A 17,964-nucleotide genomic window follows, 5' to 3' on the forward strand; every position below is an offset into this window, starting at 1 on the left:
AAATGTTGTGCACACGCACTAAGTACAAAATATATCAGACAAAGACAAAATGTGAGTACAAAACATAGTAGCAAATCAGAAAAGTATATACAAATTATTTGACAGATAACAAAGTGCACAGGCACTGAAAAAATTCTTTAGCATATTCAGAACAAATAAACAGACTGGCAAAAAATATTATGTTGACAAGTGTACATGCACTGAAAAATGTCTTTAGCATTTTCACAACAAATAAACATAATAGCAAAAAAAATTCATGTCCAAAGTGCACATGCACTGAAAAATGTCTTTAGTATTTTCACAACAAATAAACATAATGGCAAACATCATGTCGACCAGTGACATAAGTGTACTCACACTGGAGTTTAGCGAATCGAAAAATGTATAACCTATGAACATAAATGATGTTACAAAAAAAAATTTTTTTTTTATGTGACAAGAATCAGGATAGGAAAGGGAAGGATTGCATCATGGTTGTAGCACTTTAGATTGCACACAGCTGCTCTGAAAGTCCATATCTTTCCACAGTAGTACAACACCAAGTGACACAACTTGAAGTTCTTTTCCCATCAGAATTTATCAGTGTAGCCAAGACACTGAACTGTCGTAGTAATGTTCCATGTTTTCATTTTGGCAGTACATTAGGTACACCAAACAGTGGGACCATAATAATGTCTTCATCGCTCCTGGTGGTGGACAGCATGTCGTGTCAACACCACACTCTTACAAGGCACACCAACGTAGAATTAGTGCAAAACCAAATATAGTGCTCCATGATCACTGGGATAAACAGGACAAATGGACATTGCAGTAATTCAGGGTAGTCAGCTTATGAGGTGAAGGACATCAAGTCACATAATATTGACAATTACAGTCTTCATTGACAGTTCGTGGCATTCATAGCCCAGTTATTGAACATTTCTGTACCAAGTATGTAGTATTACAGAAAAATGTTCATTAATTGTTTTACATAGAATCAGTAGCCTTCTTTTCCTGGTTACAAAATATTATGAAATAATCGCATTCTTTTCAGTTACAGAGTATAATTAAGAATCATTAACCTTCTCCTAATTACAGTTAATTAATCATTTGTCATTAATTAATCATTTGTCTAATTACAGTTAATTAATCATTTGTATAATTACAGTTAATTAATCATTTGTCGTTAATTAATCATTTGTCTAATTACAGTTAATTAATTAATCATTTGTCATTTCAATATACTAAGAATTATTAGCCTTAATTAATTACAAAGCATTATTAAACAGTACCATAGTTAATTAATTATGTGTCATTCCAATCTATTAAGAATCATTAGTCTTTTCCTAATTACAAAGCATTATTAAACAATCACATTTATTTCCAATTACAAAGTATGAACATTGAAAACAAGAGTTAATTAATGGCATAATTAATAACAATTTTGTTGATTGACATTAATTATTGGCACTCAGTGGCCATCAAGTATTGAATAGAATAAAACATAGTTCATCATTCAGTATTATTCAGATCATTACAAAGTCATTATTAAAAATCAGTTAATTACAGTCAAATCATTAGTAATCACAGGCATTACAATAAACAGTGGCAGTTATTAGCTAGTGACAAAGCATTATTTTGAATATAGTCTCATTAAGAGGTCATTACTCGAGTGACATGCTATTCAGAGTTGATCAGTATTATTCAGAATTATCATAAACTAGTGACATTATGTGGGACTGGTAATACATTTTTTTGGTAGCAATGCATTGCGTTGGGATCGATAATTAATTGCGGAGGCATAATACTTTTTGCTTTTGACCTATTGCTGCAAATGAGGATAGGTAACGTCATTCGTCATGAGTCAGCTGTAGCAAGATTATGTAACAAGGCAGTACATGTAATCACATTTATAAATGATAAACACAAATGGGTAAAAAATATAAAAATGCAAGTACTAGAACAGGTATAATAAGTAACAGGTTTAGTAAGTGTCATGAAAAACTTCTCCTGGAAAAAATACAAAAACGGATTATTGACCTGAAAGAAGAAACGCACACTATGCTGAAAAGTAGTGAACTTCGAATTAACAAGTAGTGAAATGTGTATAAAATGTGTTCCATAGCTGTCCTTTCCAAAACTTTCCGTCATCCTACTATGCAATGTAACACCTGCTGTCAAAGCAAACCGCAACAAATACTTAAATAACTACGTGGCATAAAGAAAAAAAAAACTTCATTATCCATATCATCATAACTTCACCATTATCATCACCTGTAAAGAAAAACTTCATTATTCATAATACCATATCCTTCGTCATTATTCATCAGTATTCACTATCATCTGCAAAAAATCACCTCATTACTCATTACATAACTATTCCTTATCTCTAGCATATTTCATCACTAAACTAAGATGTGTAGTTCTCTCTGACAGCCTGCATCAATCACCTTGTATTCTGAAAGAAAAAATTAGTTAAGACTGCTATTCTGTGATGAGTATAGTATAGTCTTGTTAATGCTTGTTAATCCTGATCCCTTTACTCTTCCTCATAAAGTTATTGCATCTCCTTTCGTTTATTCCGTAGGTGAAATTCCCATTTATGTTAAATTTATCTCTTAGAATCATCATTCCTTTCTGAAATTGATGAACAAAGATTAATGTCTTGCATTTAAATCCTATACCCACTAAATAATGACTGGTTTATGGTGACACAATTAACCATACAGCATAACATGACAGAAAACGTAATATGTCCAAGACATTGACAGTGTTCGGATGCGAAAAAATGTACACAGAATAATACAATGCAGTAGCAAAAAAAATGTGAAACAGTCACGATGTTGAGATGTCATAAGGCAAAAAAAAAAATGTCAAAGTCGACTGGTGTGTGTTATATCTTAACTATTTCATAGTGCATACAAACAAAACTGGAGTACAGTCATATACACAAAAAAATGGAAAATGTGCACGGTCTGATGTGTAACGACAAGAAAAGCGACCTGCTAACCTTACCTTGCCGGGCACTTGCCAAGAAAAAAAATACGATAATCATCAATAAGTAGTCACATAAATATAATTGCAGAAATAGTCGTAAATGTGTAAATTCATCTGGAAAAATATGCACGGTCTGATGTGTAACGACAAGAAAAGCGACCTGCTAACCTTACCTTGCCGGGCACTTGCCAAGAAAAAAAATACGATAATCATCAATAATTAGTCAGGTGAATTAATTGCATTAGTAAATGGCATCATAGTGTGTTGAATCATACAGTGGTTTCATTCAATAAACGGTTTAATGTTTGAGATATGGTGATTGCCTTTCGATTTTCTGGTTCTCAAAGTTTCGACGTGTACAACATTGGGGTGAGGGATGCTGCGAATCCGATACGGACCTGCGTATAGAAGTTCAAATTTACTGCACTTACCTTTTAATTTGCTGGATAAATAGTGTGTACGTACTAATATCTTCTGTCCAACGTGAAAGTCGCGGCGTGTACAAACCTGTTTTTGCTGTCTTCTCCGGCGCTCTGCGGCACGTTTGATGTTGTTCAGCGCAATGTCAATTATCTCGTGGTGTCGTAGGCGACGATTTTTGGGGAATTCTATTAATTCTTTAATTTTGTTCGGTGGTTCAACGTTTTTCAGTATAACAGTCGGAGATAGCATAGTGGATTCATTTGGAATGGAATTAATTACATCTTGGAATGAGAGTATGTGTGTATCCCAATCAATATGTCTTTTGTGGCAGTATATTCTGCACAGCTTACCAATTTCCTTCATTAATCTTTCACAAGGGTTCGAAGAAGCGTGGTACTTGGATATATAGATCGGAGAAATGTTTCTAGCTCGTAACATGCGTGTCCATACACTACTACGAAATTGAGATCCATTATCAGAAATTACTTTCATTACATGCCCTACATGAAATAGAAAATGTTTTACAAATGCTTTCGAAACAGTTTTAGCAGTAGCTTTGCGTAACGGAGTGAAAGTAACAAATTTTGAAGTGAGCTCAACAGCGACAAAAATGTAGCAAAAACCTCTGTTAGTTCTCGGAATCGGACCAAAAATATCTACTGCGGCCATGTGTCTTAATTTCACAGGTATAATGGGATATAAAGGAGGAATATGTGAAGTGGTGTCTGATTTAGCTTTCTGGCAAATTTTACAAGACGCTAAAACTCGTCGTATACGTTTTTCCATGTTGGTAAAATAACAGTTCTGTCTCAGTATAAGAAAACATTTTCGTGCTCCGTAATGTGCGTAACTTAAATGAGTGTACCAAATTAGTTTGTTAACCAGTTCGTCAGGAATGCATAATAACCAAATGTTGCTGTCAGGATGAGAGCGGCGAAACAGAATGTCATTGCGTACAGTGTAGTGGTTCCTAATCGTAACATTTTTCCTATCTTGCCAAAGGTGTTTAATTTCTTTCCACACATTGTCCTTATTTTGTTCTTGTGCTATGTCCTGTAATGACGATGAAATAAAATTTTCAAATGCAACCTGCTGAATCTACATGACACTGAAATTTGCTTTGCAGAAGTTGGTTGCTACGTCTTGCTGATTGTTACTGAGAGAACGCGATAGTGCGTCTGCTATAACATTTTGCGTACCGGGAATGTGAACTATTGTAAAATTAAATTCCTGTAAATATAGTTTCCATCTGCTTAACCTGTCGTGAGTGAATTTAGCTGAAAGTAAAAATTGTATCGCTCTATGGTCTGTGTAGACGGTGGTATGTCTGCCGTAAAGAAAGTGCCTAAATCTCGTGAAAGCCCATAAAACACATAATGTTTCAAGTTCTGTGACGGAATAATTTCGTTCAGCAGGTGACAAAATGCGACTTGCAAATGCGATGTTTTTAATTACTGTAGAACCATCTTCTTCTATTTCCTGGAAAATGTGTACGCCTAAAGCGGTGTTGGAACTGTCGGTAGCAATGGAAAAATTTCTAGTAAGATCTGGATGCGATAAAAGTGGTGCATTCAACAAAACATGTTTCAGGTTCATGAATTCAGAGTGTGCTTGCTTATCCCAAGACCAAATAGTGTTTTTACCCGTTAATTGGCATAGTCTAGGCGTGTCTAAAGCAGAATGGTGAATAAATTTACGAAAAAAGTTAATTAAGCCCAAAAAACTGCGTAATTGTTTCTTCGTCGTAGGAACACTAATGTCACGTAGAGCCTGAAGTTTTTCTGGATCAGGCGCAATGCCTTCTGCTGAAATCACGTGTCCAAGAAATTTTATAGAAGTTTTGCCAAAGTGCGATTTACTAAGATTAACTGTAAGTCCTTGTGCATAAAAAGTTTGTAACAGTTGTTCAAGAATCAGATTGTGTTCAGACCAGTTAGCTTCTGCAATAAGAATATCGTCTACATACGTCGTAATTCTGTCCTTAATGCAAACGTGTGTCGGATGTCGTCAAAATTAATAACATTTTCGTGAAGAAGATTCTGCGTGTCAAAATTATTGCTTACGTTACTGTAATATGCAATCTGTGCTGTATCTGGTGAAATCTATCGTACGTGTTATTATTTACGGGAGAATGTTGTGGCATATCCACTATATGAACTGTTCTGTTATTTCTTACTGACGTGTTACGCTATGGATGACACCTATTGTCTGTTTCATTCATGATTATTTGTTGTTGCTGATGTTGTTGCTGCTCATAAGATCGACTGTTATTAAAATGTACGCTGAAAATTGTGCTCGTTATTTTTACGTCTGTCATGATAGTAATTTCTATACGGCGTATTGCTATGCGAGTTGAAATAGTGTGTTGTCTGTACGTAGTTATTTCTTTGCTGCCATGCGTTACTATTTGTTGGATCTGGGACTATACGTGCACGCGGCGAAACATTAAAGTTTGGTTGACCTTGTAGACTGCATTGTTGGTTACGTATGCTAAGCGGTTGACTTTCATGCTATTGTGGTGAAAAACATCTATTGTTACCAAAAAATGCGTTTGCTGTTAATTTTACTTTTACACATACTGATGATTACGATTTTATCTGTAATTAAAATTACGGCGGTAGTTGTCATTACGGGAGTGCCTACTGAAAATTGTCACATTCGGTAAAAGATTTGTCGTATCCGGTTTTCATTACATACGTTTCTTAATACTAGGTAGAGCAATAGTTAAAGAGCTGTTTGGATAGATATAAAGGATAGTAGAAGAGAAGGCAGCAGTGCAGAAAACTAAAGATGAAACAGCACTACTACAGCTCGGGGCCCTATGCTCGCTACGGCACATATTCATTAAAGCGTAATGAATCCCCTGAGGTCAATTACGCACTGCAAATAAATTTTAGCTTTTGCGTTACAGGCAATAGCGGTATAATTCAAAAGCAAATAGTTGTATCCAAGTTAATTCTGTTTTCTTCATTATAGGCCATGCTGTTGTAAATACAAAAATAAATTGTCGCATCTGCTTCAAAGCTAGTTTCTGCATTACAGGTAGTAGCGGTGAATGTACAAAGATAAATTGTCGTATACAGTGCAAAGCGTGTATCTGTGTTCTCCCGTTATTAAATTCCTTACATTTTCTTACAAATGCACACTGCTTATTATCAACGTTCTCGTCACTGAATTTGAGAACACGTTCGGGTTTGTGTGTGAATCTATTTGTCTGTGTCATTTCGTACTTTAAGTTGTGTAGCTTTTCGGATTTTAAGTCGCGTGGCTTTTCGGATTTTACGTCTCGTAGTTGCTGTAAATTGCTCACATTATACACGCTGCGTGACTCTGATAAATGCTCGCAAAGTGGCGGATTCTGCGACGTATTGGTGACTGGAATAATTGTTAATTCTGTTACTTTAATACTTTCGTCAATCTGGTTATTGTGTCGTTCACTTTTCTCGTCAACTTCCGTATTCGGAGTGTATGAAACTTCCACTGACTCTAAATTAACTTCGTCGCGAATCTGTACTTCGTTTTTAGGACATTCTTCAGTGACTGCATTAATTTCGTGTATCTGTGTATCGTTCGCTGAACATTGTTCAGTGACTGCAATAATCTCGTCTTTATGTGATTCGGTTGTGCCTACACGTGTGCTACTGAATTCTTGTGCAACAGTGCCAACTTCTTCATTACTGTTATTAGCACAAGTCTGAGTATCCTCACGTAATTGTTCTTTATTGTCCTGGCATTGCACGGTAATAGCTGTATTCTCTTCACTAACTTGTCTGCTCCGTTCGTTAAGGTTGTCTTGTTTCTCGTTCGTCAGTTTGAAACTTTCATTAATTGTTTCGCTAAGTTGTTTGTAATGGTTGTCGACACTTTCATTTCGTTGTTTGAACTGTTCCCTAAGTTGTCTAAAATTTTCATTTTGTTGTTTGGACTGTTCCCTAAGTTGTCTAAAATTTTCATTTTGTTGTTTGAACTGTTCCCTAAGTTGTCTAAAATTTTCATTTTGTTGTTTGAACATTTTATTTAGTTCTTCACTGAGTTGTAGTAAAAATGCGATAGCTTGAGCCTCAGTAACATTACCCATTTGTTGTGCCAATACTCTAATTTCATTCTTAGTAACATCACCTACTATATTCTCTGTGCTGTTTAGTGGTGGATCTGGAACTTTCTCACTTACTGTAACCATTTGGTTATTCTGAGATTTAGAAAAAGGTTTGCCAGTCGAATGTACACTGTCGGTCATTATTTCTGAATTAAATAAATCCGTCGTACTTTCAGTACACTGACCATTTTCACTAGACAAATTTGTCTGTATATTACTTGAGTTTTTCGAATCGGGTGTGTTAAGCTCTGCAGCGCTCATTACAATAGAGCGTTCTGCGTCATCAATTGTCGTCAAGTTAACAGAGGAGACAATTGAGTTCGTTTGTTCATCATTAGTGGTTGGAATGCACTGATTGTTAGTGAACGCAGGATTGTCATCATTACGTTGCGTATCACAATTACTATCGGTCACGTTGTTTAAGTCGGTAATTTCATTCACAATACTTCGCGATACACTATTCACAGTCTTTCGCGGCATTTTTACAATAGTCAAAATTTTTCACAAAACAAATGAGCACAATGCAAAAGCAACACACAAATACAACAAAGCAACAAATTGCCGTTGACCTGTAGAAAGAAAGTCACAATATTATTAAAAGCGTTGCGCCAAATCCTAATTATCTAAGCAAATAAGAGCAGATATCTGACTGTCGCTCAAAAGACTCTCAACGAAATACGATCCTGGACTGGGTGTCGCCAAGTGTAACCTCCCCACCGCAATTTTTTTAAAAAGAAAATAAAGCAATACTTAATAGAAATGGGGGCCGAGTGTAACCTGCCTACAATCAAATGTACTGACAATGGCAACAAATGTGAAATTCGCAATCTGACTCAATTATAAATCCTTCAAAAAATTAAAGTCCATTCAGTGACAAGAAAATTCAATTAAACCGAAATATCGGTTTTTGGCCCTGTGTAAAAACAATCAGAATTAAAGTCTTACCTCAGAATAAATGGATGTCACATATCTGCTCTTGTTGTTGCGCGCCACTTGGAGGAACTACATTGCAAATAATAATATTCTCCTTTTTTTTTGTAATTCTAGTGGAATTTTTCTTCAAAAAGAAGTGGAATGAAATGGGAAGTGCAACGAGATCTTTAGTTCAAAAAAAATTAAACTTTTGAGAAAATGCTTTTGAAATAAAAAATTATTATTGAGAGACTTGTTGGAGAATAATTACAATCAATAAAATTTTTCATTATCTAATGATTATATTAATTAACAGTATACCTTATTCCTCATCTTGACCATTGTTGCCGACCGCCTACATCACACAACCGCACTGGGCTGCTACTACTGACCGACCGCTCTGCATGACGACTACAGACTGAGTACTGCTCTCAACTAGACAGAGCTACAGACTCACAACGACTGAACTGACAGACTCGCAACGACAGACTGACTGCTACTCTGCATAGCGACAACTAACTCGCAAAGACTACTACAGACTGAGAACCGCTCGCAACACTCGCGCGGTCAAGCGCATACTCTCTGGTCACAGATGCTACAATGCCTCGCCATCGCTGCTGCGTTACATACGTGTTTCAATATCCGTCTGGAGGCCTCATCCGAGATGTGGAGGTGGCCTTGTAAGCGTTTATCGAGGGCACAGCGAGCAGTCGCGTGCATGTTGTGGCTCACGTCGGCACCAATGACTTCTATCGCACGCGTTCTGAGGCCATTCTCGGTTCGTACTGGCGCTGGCGGATATGGTAAAGGGCACTCACCTCAATCGTGGCGTAAAGGCAGATCCTGCAATTTGTAGCATTGGGTTCTTTGTTTTATAGCTTAGTAGATGCTTTCAACCAGAGGACTCGTCGACTCTGTAAAGGTCATGAATGGAAATTTCTATGCCTGCGTTATCGGTTGGGGATTTTTAGGACTTTCCTTGATAATTCAGGGGTACACTACACAAAGGAAGCAGCTACTCGGGTGCCAGAATACTTGTGGGATGCTCATGAGGATTTTTAGGCTAGGTCTTAATTTGAGGTACTCTAGTGAACATTCCCCTGTCGATGCGCAGCAAGGCCACTTTCACAATAAATTCACTTAGACTGCCAAAATGTTATCAATACACTGTTGAAGTCCTCGCAACAAAGTTCCCGAACTTATGGTCCTCCTGGAAGGTTCTTTCACTCGAAATATTCTTGGGACTGGGAGCTGGCTGAAAACCTTAGCGAGTCATGGAACCTATATCGTTCGATTTGCGAGTGGAACAGGAAAGAAATGACTAGTAGTGGTACGGTGTAACCTCCGCCACGAGCCGTGCTGTCGGCTTCGCGCTATGTAGATGTGGAAAACGTGTTCAGAAGTATTTGTCACGACTGTTTGTACCCCCTGCAATAAAGGTATCGCAGTCTGTACCCAGTAAATTAAAGTCGCCTCTAACCAGTGCTGCTTGATCTGGGGTATTTACGCGCTAATGAATGTAGTGTGGGGCGGCGGGTGGAATAATTGTTATAAAATGTTCCTATTATGTATTTATTGCTGTTGTTTGCCGTTCTCAACACTGGCTCTGTAACTACAATATTGGCAACCAGAAAGTGATTAGCAAACCGTGAAGCCTGTAGTTAGAATTCCTAGTGCCCACTTCATCTGAGAAATACATTTATAGCTACAGCTTACAACTCTGAGGCATTAGGAGATTCTCTCTCAAATGATCACTATATTCTGAAAGTCACAGACCAAAAAGAATCCACACAATCCAACTACCAGAACAGTTCAGAGTCTAATGCACTGATGGAACTATAACTGTTCAAATTAAATGTTTAAGTGAATGCTCACCATAATTTGATGATAATGTTCATCAAACGCCACGCCAAATAATGGTAGAATGTCTGTCCGGCGGCGGCACGTGAAAATACGACATACGCAAACTGAAGATAGGTCATTAAAGTTATCCCAGAATTAACACTTCACTCGAAAACGATTTCATGGTTACACGTATCACGAGTAACTTATTACGGCATCCGAGGCTGTTTGTAGCAACGATATCGAGAGGACGCGACTCCTGGCACAGGTGGTGCACGAATCAGCATCTGGAGAGAACTGGGGCCTTTTTCTCTCGCACAGCGTTCTTATATATAAATCTGCGGTGCGCACGGCTAGGGGAACACCTGATCAAATCGGCTCTCCCGACTAGCCACTGGGCTAGTAATGCACCACTTTAATTTATCGAATAAATCATTGATTCCTTTGGTGAAGGCCGATGAAGCTCTGAATTTAAACGTGTAATCAGCACACAGGTAAGTAATCATAATAAAAGTTTGATGTGGCTAAGTCTAATATTTTGGGCGACAGAATTAATTTAATTACACTACACGCAGTAGACGAGCTCTGAACTTGCCCTTTGGAGATACGCTATAGCTATAGTTTTATAGTTATTCAGTTGAAACTTCTCCCATCTTTATGATCATAGCGGATCTCCATTCTACTTAATTTTAAACATCATAGCTTTATTTATTCGCCTACTTAATCTATCTTGCTTCCTTAATTTCTAAGACAAAAACCAGAAAATCATGAATTTCAACAAAAATTTTAATTTGTGAGATCCAGAATACTGTTTCTACTAAGTTATTATGAAAAAGGAATCTAAATATAAATTTTTAAGTTTCTAGCTCTTTTCTCTTCCGCCAATGATTTTTACAGAAAAACGTCCAAATTTCGAAAATGGTTAAGGTTAGTGACCTGATACTCAACACATACTGATTTAGTATTACTCCTGACATGCTAGAAACGTTTCAGGTTATTTACTTGGTTTTTAAAGTATTGCGCAACATTTATGACGTCAGAGCTAGTTACAGCGGACTGGCAGGCACACAATGGAAAGACATGTGAATTTTATACGGCGTGAGTAGGCTGCTTCCCTACATCACCCTCTACTTAATTTTTTTTATCTAAATGGAGAAAAAAATTAATTACAAAAAGGGAAGCAAGAGTACAGCTTAACTCCCTAATGAAAATTTAAATTGAAATGTAAATATGTAGAAATATTAAAAGAGAACATATTACCTACTTCAATTACTTAAATTGCTGGGATGTTCACTACTTATTAAGCAACATTATCAATCAAAATTGAAACAAAATCCATGAAACACTTTGGCATACCTATTGCCTTAGAGAGACAAACACATAAAATATGTAACATTATGAAAATCCTACATCCATTAAATGCATTTTTACATACACAAATTCAATTAAAAATAACACAGTTATTCATGATACATAAACAGATAATTATATCTTAACAGTCTTTTCTAAACCTGAAAGAATATTTCACAAATCATGACAATTTCATTTTTACACACGTGGTTGTAGCCGCTTTGGCTGGCGTTCTACACTTCCATTCACAAGGGTAGAGGAGGAGTGGTTGCCATCCTTCACGTTCACTCTAAATTACATGGGGAAAGGGGAGGGGTCACTGTGAGTTGTGTCAAAGTCACTGCACGCTTTCACACAGCTACCAGGCTGCCATTATCTGGTTCGTCCTGTAGAACAAACAAAAAGAGTGCCTCAGACTCTGTTCACTCAATATCTAAGGGTGGGTCACAATGAAATGGGTATATATACATTATGTCTTTCAATATGTTACTGGCACAAAGTTAACAGAACTATTTCAATTATACTCTCGCGGTTACTCAACTGTCATAAAATCGATAAACAAATGGCTCAAAACGCCATTAGTCACATACTAGAGAAAATTTATGCTCAAGGCATACAATCATAAATCCCATTTAATTTCAATTTATTATTTCTGGGCTGGAACACTGAACCAATGCTTGGTACATTCCTGATACATTTGTATTTTATTTACTTACCTGATTCATCTTCGATTACCTTATTCTTAGAGATAGTATGAGCATATTTGATTAGTAGTCGTCTTCTCAGTTTCTTTGCACATGTGAGTAACTTGTGGTAATAGTACAATTCTGAGTGTTCAAAATACACTACGTTTAGTTGACTACTAAATCCACTTATTGGTCCTATGCTGCTGTGTCAGTTCCACATATGCAATTATGTACGTACTTCATTGAAGTGTATTTATGCTGAGCTATAAGTGATGTTTCACATCTGCCATTATGTTACTCAATTATGTTGCTAGAGTATGTACTTATTTAACACTCACTCTATTAACATTTAACACATAGGATAGTACATTTATTTCATATCAATAGTGTATTGCTGCTGATCAGTTTGCTCACGTGGCAATCCATTTCCACTCGATTGGATGCTGAAACCACAGATAGTCTCTCGACCTACCGCTAAAGTGCATTAATTATGGACGAGCGTAATGCTAAATTCCTTAAGCCTATAGGACACCATGAGCTGCTCTGTCTCATCTAACATAAGGGTACCTATGGTCGCATTCACGCCTCCAACTCATAACCTCAATACGTGTAGGTGTGTTGTGTCACACCCTACACCAAATATCGGCCAGCTCCAACCTTATAAATATTTCAAGTACGTGTCCTTCACATCTCAATCACAAACACTGTTCAATTCAATTACACTGCCTTTCCTTGCTACACAAGGTGAGTTCATTCTTACAACTTATCTGCATATTTTTCATAACACTAAGTAATCTCTTTTACTATTAATTAGTTAGCTCTACAGCATATAATAGGTTTCACTGCCACTTCAGATCCTGCTTATACACGAATTTGTATATCTTTTTGAATTACTGTTGTGGGACCATTTCCAATAAAACAACTTTGTACTTGTAAAATTACCATGGCTCTATACATACTTGTTACTCAAATACCTTTGTATCTTAATTACATCATACTTCTCTGTTGTTTATGTCACTGTTAGGTTTGTCACATTGGGTATTTTCTTCACTAATCGGCGGATAGAATGGTTACAGAACTCATGGCTTGATAGCCATGACGCAAAATTTAATGTGTTGGAAAGAAGAGGTCGAAATTTTAGGTGGATACAAAAGATGAAGAATGAGTGAGACCTGAGAAGGAAAGATCTCACACAGCTGGGACTGCACAGCTGCCACACTGAGTAGAGGTTACAGGACAACCTCCTCCCTACAGAATTCATTAGTTTATTATTGGCTTGATAACCATAACGGAAAATTTAATGTGTTGGAAAGAAGAGGTCGAAATTTTAGGTGGATAGAAAAGATGAAGAAGGAGTGAGATCTGAAAAGAAAAGATATCACACAGCTGGGACTGCACAGCTGCCACACTGTGCAGAGGTTACAGAACAACCTCCTCCCTACGGAATTCATTCACTACCTATGAACTTCTTTAGGTCGATCACGTTCCTGATACCTAATAGCTTTTTATTCTTAGGGTACTGTAGCCTATATGCATTGGTATGTGGTTTTCCTATGATCTTGAAAGGTCCTTGGTATACGAACATGAATTTCTTTGTTTCTGCATTTATTTTCTTAGATTTTTCCTTGGTTTTGACAAGGACTAACTGACCTATTTTAAAACTGGTGGGTACAGCTTTTGCGTCATGACGCTTCTTCCTTTCCAATGCTCTTTTTCTTATATTTGCCCTAGCCTTTAACTTCTTCTCGTCTGTGGATATTTGCGTTTGAATAGGGAATTCTATCATATCTGCAATCCCATTGTGCGGTTCTTGGCCAAACATCAATTCGCAAGGCGCAAAACCAGTTGCATCATGCCTTCAGTTGTTAGTTACATTCTCAAAATACTTCATGTGCTCTGCCCAACTTGAGTGTTTCCGAGCACAATAAGTCCCGCAAAGCCTATTCAATTTGTGGTGTCACCGCCAGACACCACACTTGCTAGGTGGTAGCTTAAATCGGCCGCGGTCCATTTAGTACATGACGGACCCGCGTGTCGCCACTGTGTGATCGCAGACCTAGCGCCACCACAAGGCAGGACTGGAGATACGGACGAGCACTCGCCCCAGTTGTACGACGACATTGCTAGCGACAATACGGACGAAGCCTTCCTCTCATTTGCCGAGAGACAGTTAGAATAGCCTTCTGCTAAGTCCATGGCTACGACCTAGCAAGGCGCCATTAGCCTTAACTACTTTGAGAGTTATCGTATAAATGTCTCCAGAAGAACGTGTAACCAACAAAGATTAAAAGTTAAGTATAAAGCAGCTACGTACTTTTCTTGCTACCATTCAATAGTTATCCTGTTCCAGACTTGACGCCAGTCGGCGTGTGTGTACGCGTGCCTTTCTTTCGGCTCCCTTCCCAGTGTGGCGTAACAGGCTTGTTACGCCACAACACAACTCTCTCATAACACGTTCACTCATATTTCCTTTGGGGAAATACGCAGATATTTTCAGATGTTTCACTCCGGCCTTATCCAGACATTCTTTAAATCTATCAGAAGTAAATTGAGGCCCATTGTCTCACAGAAAATTCTTCGGAACGCCAACCTTCACGAAGAAATCTTTTTCCAACTTTTCTACCAACGCTTTTGCATTTGCTCTTTTAATTGGATATAGCTTAACATATTTACTAAATCCATCCACAACAACAAAAACATGGGTGCACCCACCTCTCGAAGCAGGAAGAGGGCCTAACAAATCACAAGCAAGTAATTCTAGCGTTTCAGTTGGCTCTACTGAATGCATATCCCCTTGTATTCCGGTGTTAGCAGCACGGACTTTCTGGCACACTACACAAGATGCTAGACGCTTGGCCAAACGGCGGTACATGTTGTCAAACACAACCTTCTCTTTTAATTTTCAATGCACTTCTTTGCACCGTAGTGCCTATACCTCAGGTGCACAAAGTCGATTAGTAAGTCTACATGTTGTGAGGGAAAGCACAGCTTCCACTCACAAACACCTACCTTCCGTCACAGCCCGGCTTCCCATGTTGGCTCCAGACTGCGCTGGTGGAACAGTGGCTCCATTCTCACGTCCCTCGCGCTATAATGCTGATGCAAATTGCTGTGGAAGTGTGACATCTGTTGACAGCACAATATACAGTGTGGGATTCAGACATATCGGGTGTTACATTATCGGCAGACTGATAGGCATGAGTTATTATGATTCACAAAAGACAACGTTCTCTTACCTGACTTGCTTTTTTCCGGTTCCAAGAGGAGGAAAATATGCACGTATTTTGCCTATACTGGCAGCAGACTTCTTATCAGTATAGCTGACTTGTGAGGACCAGATGACATCATCATGTAGCCTAATGGTATCAATAAGCTGATATAATTTGACTTTCGTAGGACTAACAAAAGCACAACGGAACTGTGCGTTAGATGTCAGTTTTACGCCAGGTTTCAAGCGTACTTTCGCTGCAAATAACATCATTTTTTTCAAGTAAAGAAAAATAATAGAAAATCTCTTTTAATATGGTTAAAAACCAGCTTTTGTATCCAAACTGGTTGTGGACTGGAATACACAAATTGTAAATAGATGTTGATGGGGTATCATAATTATCACTCTCGGAATGAAACAGTTCCAATTCACTGTGACGATATGACTGTGTACTATATTCCTCTTGCTGTTACTGGCACTTAGTACACCACAACATAGCATATCATACATTGATACAGTATTTCATTTGTATTTTCCAATGTTTCTCTATGATCGTAAATCTATATTCACTTTTTGGAAACAAACATTTATTGTGATGTAGGAAATTACATTCTCGTAAAAAACTGATAATAGATTTATAAATTTTGCAAGCAGACACGCAGACCATGTCATGGACTTACTTCGTATAAAATCAAAGCTGTAACCTTCGTGGTACCAGAATCTGTGGCGTACAGTCGTATGTGGAACGGAGTAAGATAAGTTCTGAAATAGGTTTGTCGTCATGTGGCTGCGAGAAACACGCTCGCTTGTGTGTGTGTGTGTATGTCAAAGGCGTGGGGGCAACGTACGTAGCAAGACTTCGTGGATATGATGGGACTGCAATTATCGGGTCACAGTCAATGTAAACTAAGGAAGCTTCAACATAACTCTTAATGGGAAAGTACCGCGATGTCAAAGATTACCCACAACTGAAGATGAGCATTCCTTAAAGTGTTTTTTGCCACCGAAGTATTACATCACACCAGCAGCTTCACTTTAAGTAAGACAGTACCACTTCAGACGATTACAACTGACTTGCCAGTGCCATAGAAATATTTATTAAGACGCGTAATATGTTAACCCTCATCCTCAGAGATGGACAAGTGCATTATTGCGTTGCTCTTTTTCTGAAGCCCTTTCTCTTGAACTAATCACATAATTTTTTTTAATAGTAATCTTTTGATGTTGCATGTACATCACATCTATCGATTTGCGACCCATTAGGATAGTTACCTCGTATTGCGTAGTTTTTTTCTTTTTATTTCACTCATAAATATGTTTTTCCTCCAATCGCTCTCCTTTAGCTTTTAAAATAATTTCAACATATTAGCTATCTTTCACGTGTAGCAAACTGTGTCCCAAAACCCAAAAAACATAAAATTACCAACGACTACATGGTTCAATGCCAACGTCAAAATATGCCCGGTGGTTTAGTATTTGGTAAGTATCGCAACAACTACGGGCAATAACGAAGATCAAACTAGTACATTATCACGCTGTGATGCCACACTACAAGACGCAGAAAAATCAATTTTTATCTACGGTACTGCTTCCTAGAAATGGAATGAGGAAAACTGCATAGTGGAGAATACGTGTAACGCCCAAAATAGTCGTTCTTAATATGTTACGCGAAAAGCAGTAGCTTTTCTGAGAAACTATCTATATATATTGATGGAGCCTTCCCAACATCTACAGCAGGCAATATTTGATTAGGCACATCGGATAAACGTAAACAACAGCGCGCAACTAGAATGCCTCCGCCACCCGTATATTTGGTGCGTCTCTCGTGGCTACAAACGGACGTGGCGTGGACAACCAAGTGACGAGTATCCGCCACGCCACCTCTGTGTAAACTGCTCCATTTGTTAACAGAGAGCCGGCCGGAGTGGCCGAACGGTTCTAGGCGCTACAGTCTGGAACCGCGCGACTGCTACGGTCGCAGATTCGAATACTGCCTCGGGCTTGAAGGTGTGTTATGTCCTTAGCTTGGGTAAGATTAACTAGTTCTAAGTTCTAGGGGACTGATGACCTCAGAAGTCAAGTCCCATAGTGCTCAGAGCCGTTTGAACCAAGCCAATTTGTTAACGTGGTTGTGGCGTGAAACAACGTCACGTCTCTGCCAGACATTATTTTTGTGTGAATTGGGTCTTACGTTGTAGCTCGGTGTCTCGCTGACGCGTCAGTGACATTAACTGTGGACCTCGGCTGTAGTGCTGCGTCAGGTGGCGGTGGATTCTGGCGGCACAGATCCGTATGGTCCTCCGTTCATACATCCCACCACGAGGCGGTGTCACGTACCGCGAACAGTTTCGAAGAGAAGGCGCTCTAGAATCTGCCGTGTCACGATCTATCGTGTCTGGCAGAGCATGGCTCAGCAGAACTCACAATAACTGCGTCAGTAGATCTGGTTGTCAGCCAATGTCACATGGCAG

Source organism: Schistocerca americana, chromosome 5 (genome assembly GCF_021461395.2).
Source record: "Schistocerca americana isolate TAMUIC-IGC-003095 chromosome 5, iqSchAmer2.1, whole genome shotgun sequence".
Lineage (NCBI taxonomy): Eukaryota > Metazoa > Arthropoda > Insecta > Orthoptera > Acrididae > Schistocerca > Schistocerca americana.